We start from the raw sequence: 8,063 nt of genomic DNA, 5'->3' as shown, positions 1-8,063 counted from the left end.
CACTTTGACTTTATCAGTACATGAACCGAATTTACGAGCAAGGGTATTAGCTTGAACATACAACAATCTATATTGTCTACAAATATCATCATCGTCTGACAGATTTTCTGTGACGATGTGCCCAAGATACTTGGTTTTGTTTGTAACACCCAGCACAGTATTTGACAGCAGAAAATTTGGAAACTCAGTAGATTTATCTTCCTTACTCCTAAAAAGCTGTCAGTTTTTCCAATTGTTATAAGAACAATTGCAAAAAATCTGATAAACAGTAATATCTTTGCTTTGAATAGTTTTATACATTATTAGTTTATGTATTCTTTTTTCCTCAGAGGAAAAAAAAATCAATGCTTGATTTGATTTCTTAATTTTTTCATATGCGTTTCCTGAATATAAAAAAATTTCATCTTTTCACTAACAACATAGAGCTATTTGCCAATCTTTCTACTCAATAATGCATCATTTCATTGTCATTAATGTCTAGGCTTACCTATCAATGTACTGTAACATGCACGAGAAAAAGACTGGCTACAACCCAGAGGGCTCCAAATCCAGCCCTGGAGCACAACGGTACAAAAGGTTTTCTATTAGACCCCTCTGTCTGTCCATCTATCCATCTCAACATTTTCATATAATACATATAATAATGTAAGTAACAATGCTTTAAAGGATACATTATTCTCTGACCTTGTGTTAATTACATTTTCTGGTTCTGTCTCTCCTCAATAAATATCCCTGATTTATGGTTTAAAACTCTGTTGTTGTGTGATTATTCCACAGTGGTGGGGCTACTGGTCATTTTATTGTAAACTATCTAATATATAATGAGATAAATAACTAAGACCACAAAAGCCAACCACATGAGGGCACTACAAAAAGGCAGAGAACATTTTATAACACAAGTCACTACTAATTAGATAACATTAAGGCAAAATATAGGAAAACAGAAACAATAATGAACGCTGTGATGCCTACTGTACATCACAGTTTAACCAGCTGTTCTTTAGCAAAATTCAAAAATGTTGTCATGGGTTCACTAACAGAGCTGTTGCAAGTAATAAGACATTTAGTAGAACCAGATCATGAGACAAAAAGACAGAAGGACATGAGATCCCATCTCAGGGTGCATCGCTGCTCTCTCCTTCTCCTAGTTGAACCCTTAGGCATGGCCCAGTCTGCTCGCTTCCTCCCTCATACCACCATATGGACAGAGCAGCCTCAAGTATATCTCATCAAACACAGCCTCTCAGTTCCTTCTCCCTCAACCAATTATATACATATTTGGTCATGTGAAAGTAATCATGTGATTTTTAGCCATCTCTATGGCTTTGGAGGATGAGTGAATGGGTGGCAATGAGGGGTAATCCTTCTTAATGGAGCCCCCAACCCTCAGATGGATTGGATCGGGCTGGAACTCGTTCTGATTTGTCCAAAATGGAGGAAAGCTTGTGTTCTGAAGAACCTACCCTCCAGCCCAGACTCCCCACCCTCTCTACTGATATCCCTGGTTTTCACCTTTCTTCACCCTATTCTTCTCTCTCCCTGCCTGTCCTTGAAGAGAGATACTACACACTGACCAGTCTGCGATTTGCTCACGCTTGCTTTGGTCATTACATCACAATCATGGAGCTGTTGGTACAGGAAATAAAGGATGAGGAAAATTGAGGGGAGGGGAGAAAAAAGCGACAGATGAAATGTAGGTCAGTGGAGATGTGCTCGGGGCAGTTTCTCTCTCTGTTTCCGTCTGCTCGTCTCACTCCCTGGGCCACAGCTAAAGAGGCTAAGAGAGACGAGGGGCAAAAGTGCGTCTCACCCACACCAGCCATTGTAAAGCTCTACCTTGCAGACTGGCAGACTTTCGCAGCAGCATCCACTCCGATGATGGTCCCTGAACAAGGTGTGAGGCTGACAGCGAGGGGCAGGAGTGCCTTTTGTCAGCAAAGCTACTCTGATACATTTATGACATAATATTATGTGTATTTGTAATTTGCTCACATCTCCCTAAGCAAATAGCAACAGAGGCAATAAAGTGGTTCAGGTGAGGTCTCTAGCAACCAATCTAAAAAGAGACTCACAGACTTTATTGTCATCTATTAAACTGAAATTACATTTAAACACAAAATGTAGGATTCAGCTACTTTACATGTGTGTTTACTGTTTCATAATAATGGTGCTTACATTAATGACATAAGGTAAAATTGAGATTTGTTGACAGCATTAATCAGCTTTGTGGGCATGCTAGGAACTGATTTATGCTAGTTTAAATACTTTCATTGATAATAGGGATGAATAAGAGAGCTCTAACAAGCATAAATAAACTGAGACAGTTGGCAGTCTACTTTAAATAAGGCTAAAACAACCATTCTGTTTACATTTGGAGGATTTACATTATGGATCACATCATTTATAATGTCAGTATATTTCAGTTTACTAAAATCCACAGATGTTCAGTCTTAGTATAATGCAATCCTGGACATAATGTAACATGGAACTATTCTTTACTTTCTATGCCATATTTTTAGCATTTCTAGAGGAAGTAGAGGAACCCCGCTCTGAGAACCATTTATCCGAGCATCTCTGCATTCTGCGGTGTTAGATTTATTATCCTGAATGTCTAATAAATGACCTTTGTAGGCTAATCATGAACAGGGCCAACTAGAGATTAGAAGGCCGTGTAGAGCACTGGAAAGTGGCTCACAAGTTGGGTTTACCAATGTAAATTCTTTTTTGAAAGTGCAAAAGGAAGGTTGATGTTTAGATTTTCATCTTTAAGATGCTTTCACTTAAAGCTACAGTGTGTAACTTTTAGCGACATCTAGCGCTCAGACTGCAGACTGCAGCAACATGATCATCTCCCCCCCACCGCTTCTCCCCCCCAACAGTACGGCGAGCGTTACGGGACAAAATGTCTTCCACGACGTCCGCATCACCTACCTTCGCAACTGATGAGGTTTGTTTACATAGATAATTTTACAGATAGTATTTCATTAGTCTGTATAGGGTATAGATTTCATGTAGACTTAAGATAATAAATATACCCGTTATTTTTTCTACATGGTTGTGACATTTTGGCGATCTCGCAATCACTAGTTTGTTGGCTCTGCGCTGCCGTAGCGCAAAGATGTCTGCCTCCATGGCTGCGAGACCCGCTCCTATGTAATTATAAATAACGAATTCTAAGGCAACGCAAATAATAAGGTTAAGAGGCTGAGCTCGTAGATGATGATAAAATAACATAGTTATGTATAATATATTACATTTCTGACTGTATATCCCTGTAATTATTACACACTGTAGCTTTAACAGGAAACAGTGTAACAGGAAAATATATGGGTTCTTCTATTAGCTGGTTTGATAGCTCACCTTGTATAAAGTACAGACATTTATTCTACAGAATTAGGGACCAATGACCATTTGGATGATCCAGAGGAGTCATGGGAGAAAGTCGTGTGGTCAGATGACTAAAATAGAACCTTTTGGTCATACTTCCACTTACCCTGTTTGGAGGAGGAAGAGTGACGAGTACCATCCCCAGAACATCATCCCTAGTGTGAGGCATAGGGGTGGTAGCATCATGCTTTGGGGTGTTTTTCTGCACATGGGATAGAGCAACTGCACTGAACTAAGGAGAGGATGACCGGGGCCATGTATTGTGAGATTTTGGGGAACAACCTCCTCCCCTCAGTTAGAGCATTGAAGATGGGTCGAGGCTGGGTCTTCCAACATGACAATGACCCGAAGCACACAGCCAAGATAACCAAGGAGTGGCTCTGGAAGCATATCAAGGTTCTGGCATGGCTTAGCTCAGCAACAGCCCAGAAACCTGACTGATCCAGAGAAGATCTGTATGGATGAATGGGCCAAAATCCCCCCCCCTGCAGTGTGTGCAAACCTGTTGACAAACTACAGGAAATGTTTGACCTTTGTAACTGCAAACAAGGTCTACCTTACCAAATAATAACATTGATTTTCTCAGGTGTTAAAAATTCTTATTTGCAGCTGTATCATACAAATACATAGTTAAAAAAAATCATACATTGTGATTTCTGTATTTATTTATTTTTTAGATTATATCTCTCACAGTGGACATGCACCTACGATGACAATTTCAGACCCCTCCATGATTTCTAAGTGGGGGAACGTGCAAAATAGCAGGGAGTTCAAATACTTATTTTCCTCACTGTATATAGGGAATATTTTCAGCAAATGCTTAAAGTTTATTTAGAAGCATTAAATACATAGAAATTAACTAAATGTGTGCATTACAATGAGAACCAATATACACTATATTGCCAAAAGTATTTGCTCACCCATCCAAATTATTGGAATCAGGTGTTCCAATCACTTCCATGGCCACAGGTGTATAAATTCAAGCACCTAGGCATGCAGACTGTTTTTACAAACATTTGTGAAAGAATGGGTCGCTCTCAGGAGCTCAGTGAATTCCAGCGTGGAACTGTGATAGGATGCCACCTGTGCAACAAATCCAGTCGTGAAATTTCCTCGCTCCTAAATATTCCACAGTCAACTGTCAGCTGTATTATAAGAAAATGGAAGTGTTTGGGAACGACAGCAACTCAGCCACGAAGAGGTAGGCCACGTAAACTGACGGAGCGGGGTCAGCGGATGCTGACGCGCATAGTGCGAAGAGGTCGCCAACTTTCTGCAGAGTCAATCACTACAGACCTCCAAACTTCATGTGGCCTTCAGATTAGCTCAAGAACAGTGCGCAGAGAGCTTCATGGAATGGGTTTCCATGGTCGAGCAGCTGCATCCAAGCCATACATCACCAAGTGCAATGCAAAGCGTCGGATGCGGTGGTGTAAAGCACGCCGCCACTGGACTCTAGAGCAGTGGAGACGCGTTCTCTGGAGTGACGAATCGCGCTTCTCCATCTGGCAATCTGATGGACGGGTCTGGGTTTGGCGGTTGCCAGGAGAACGGTACTTGTCTGACTGCATTGTGCCAAGTGTAAAGTTTGGTGGAGGGGGGATTATGGTGTGAGGTTGTTTTTCAGGAGCTGGGCTTGGCCCCTTAGTTCCAGTGAAAGGAACTCTGAATGCTTCAGCATACCAAGACATTTTGGACAATTCCATGCTCCCAACTTTGTGGGAACAGTTTGGAGCTGGCCCCTTCCTCTTCCAACATGACTGTGCACCAGTGCACAAAGCAAGGTCCATAAAGACATGGATGACAGAGTCTGGTGTGGATGAACTTGACTGGCCTGCACAGAGTCCTGACCTCAACCCGATAGAACACCTTTGGGATGAATTAGAGCGGAGACTGAGAGCCAGGCCTTCTCGTCCAACATCAGTGTGCGACCTCACAAATGCGCTTCTGGAAGAATGGTCAAAAATTCCCATAAACACACTCCTAAACCTTGTGGACAGCCTTCCCAGAAGAGTTGAAGCTGTTCTAGCTGCAAAGGGTGGACCGACGTCATATTGAACCCTATGGATTAGGAACGGGATGTCACTTAAGCTCATATGTGAGTCAAGGCAGGTGAGCAAATACTTTTGGCAATATAGTGTATTTTAACAACACACTGTTATTGTCTTGTGTGGGATGGCCTTCGTTGTCCACCAGAAAGTTGGAACATTTGTATATTTTTATTTGAAAAGGCCATCCTTGGACTACTGTGCTCCTACATCTGTAATTTAATCACACTGACTGTTACCCTTTGTGTTTAAATCTCTTGTTACTCTATGTTCGATTGAAATGAACCGAACTGGGAAAAGGGGGTTTATTTACTTTGATTCATCTACATGAAACATTCTACAGAAACACTGGAAATAAAAACCATTTATTATACTGTACAATTTTAAGATGATACTGTGAACATTTGAAATTGCCTCCCTAAATGAAAAGCTCAGCAAAGCTCTCAGACAGTAAGACATTTACATTAAACATGGAGTGTTTGGGTTTAGGTCTGTCTGAGTTTATCAAATAAGTTTTTCACTGTTAACATTGTTATTATGTGTTGTATGAAAGGGATGGAGAGTGTAATGAAGGGCTGACAGATTTGGTCTGGAAATGTACCATGTATTAAAGGAAATTTTGCAGAATATTGTAGTGTTGGTTGATACAGAGCTCATATTAAACATTTATATCATACATTGCACCTCTTGCCTCCATCAGTAGTTTTGATTGACTGTTTTCTGATCAAATTATTTTTTCTTTTTACTTCTGTAACAGTGCAACCACATCATTTTCTGCTCTTGTAAATTAATTCCCCACTGCTTGGATTCTACTGGTCTTTTAATTCTGCTCAGCTCTAAGTCTGCAGAACTTGGATCTCTCAACTCGTAACTTTTCTCTTTTGGTCTTCAATGTAATTTCTACGAATGAATACCTTCTGACAAGTGTTTCTGATAACTCAATTGGTGTGATTGAGATGGATTTGTTGTTTCTATATCAGTATTGGCTATCTGTGAGAAAATTTTGCTTTTCAATGAACTTATCTAACCATACTGCAGATACTCTTTTAAGATTCTTTTTAAAACTACTTTTTAAAAAATAGTATATAATAAGTATATAAATGCCTTTTCCTTTGCCTTAAATGTTGACATTAATAATTTTAATTGGAGTAGAGTAGAGGAGGGTAAATCTGGTACAATGAAAACCATGTCTAATTTTCTTTCACCTGGTTCACTTACACAGATAATTTTAAACCAGTCACCCTAAACTCAAATCAAGGGCTGTTTTCCTTGTGTCCTTTGCCCTACACACCTAAAGCAAATTGCTAAACTACCTCACCAGCATGCAGTCAGGCTATGGAGAGCTCTGCTGGTGAGCTCATATTGGAGTTAGGTGTGTTGAGACACAGATTTGTTTCAAAGTTGCAAGACACCAGTCCTGAAGACACTGCCTCATTAGACCCTGTATTTGCTGTGCAGTTGAAAATGCATATGGTTAGAAATAATCTCTGTACAGGCTTTTTACTTTCTAGACATCCATCAATTCAGATTGACATACTGTTACTATTGAATACTGTTAGATGTTTTATTTAGGCTGTTATTTAGGCTTTAGGCTGTTGATGACAGAAGTAATTTAGCCCCACTGATAGCAAAACCTCCTGATTTAAGACCAAGACAGTAATTTCTTGAACCCCTTTCCAGCCAAAAAAGATGTTTTAAATCCGGGAACAATTCGCTTTTAGTGGCAGTGGGAACAGCTCACTGAGCCGTGTCCGCACGGCAAGCGAACCGGTTAAAATCCCTTTTAAACGACTCAGCTCTGATAATCATCCAGTAGGAACATTGGACCCGGGTTGACAGGCTAATATTGGTGATGCCACTGAGAGCAAGGAATGTTCTAAAACAAAACATTGCACCTGTTGCTTTTTGATCAAACAAGCCAATACAACTCTGTTTACTTTTGATCAACATGGCGCAACACTGGTATGGGGATTCTGACAGATAAGGACAGCAAAACAATACTAAACACTTACTGTGCTCTGGCTTCCTTACATGTTGCTCTCCATTGTTTACTTTCCCACTGGTGATATCATCAACGCAAACCCAGCAGTATTATGTCACCAGACATGCAGAGTCCAAGCAGCTTGCCAGCACGGGGTGTGTGTGGGGGACGGGGGGGTGATGTAAGGTGTTTTCCAACCCTAGGGGAATATACCTGTAAGCTTCCCCATTAGGATCTTTACCAGGATAGCCGAGAGGAGAGAGCCGAGAGTCAAACCTACTCAGCTGGAGGTTCAAGGAGTTGCCCAACTTGTCCACATGTGCTTTGTGGACCTGGGATCGTCTGATCTCTGTACAATATATCATTGATGGGCAGGATTTTAAGAAGCATGCAGCAGCCAGAAGAGAACTGGTTTGTGGACCACCAGGTTTTTCTCCTGTACTTTTAGTGAATGATGTAGTTCTACAGACTCCCTTCAGCTAAGACTTACAGCAAGAGTTGGCATGGTTTATAATTGAGTTTAAAAGTGGCCAGAATGAAGATGAGCTCCTCCAAACCCGAGTCCATATTTTTCAACTGGAAAAGGGTGGTTTGTCCCCTTCAGGTTGGAGAGGAGCTGCTGCCTCATTAGGAATAGTTCAAGTATC

This window comes from Cyprinodon tularosa, unplaced genomic scaffold (genome assembly GCF_016077235.1).
Source record: "Cyprinodon tularosa strain WSP-4 unplaced genomic scaffold, ASM1607723v1 ctg238, whole genome shotgun sequence".
NCBI classification, from domain to species: domain Eukaryota; kingdom Metazoa; phylum Chordata; class Actinopteri; order Cyprinodontiformes; family Cyprinodontidae; genus Cyprinodon; species Cyprinodon tularosa.
Note: the sequence above shows the minus strand (reverse complement) of the source record.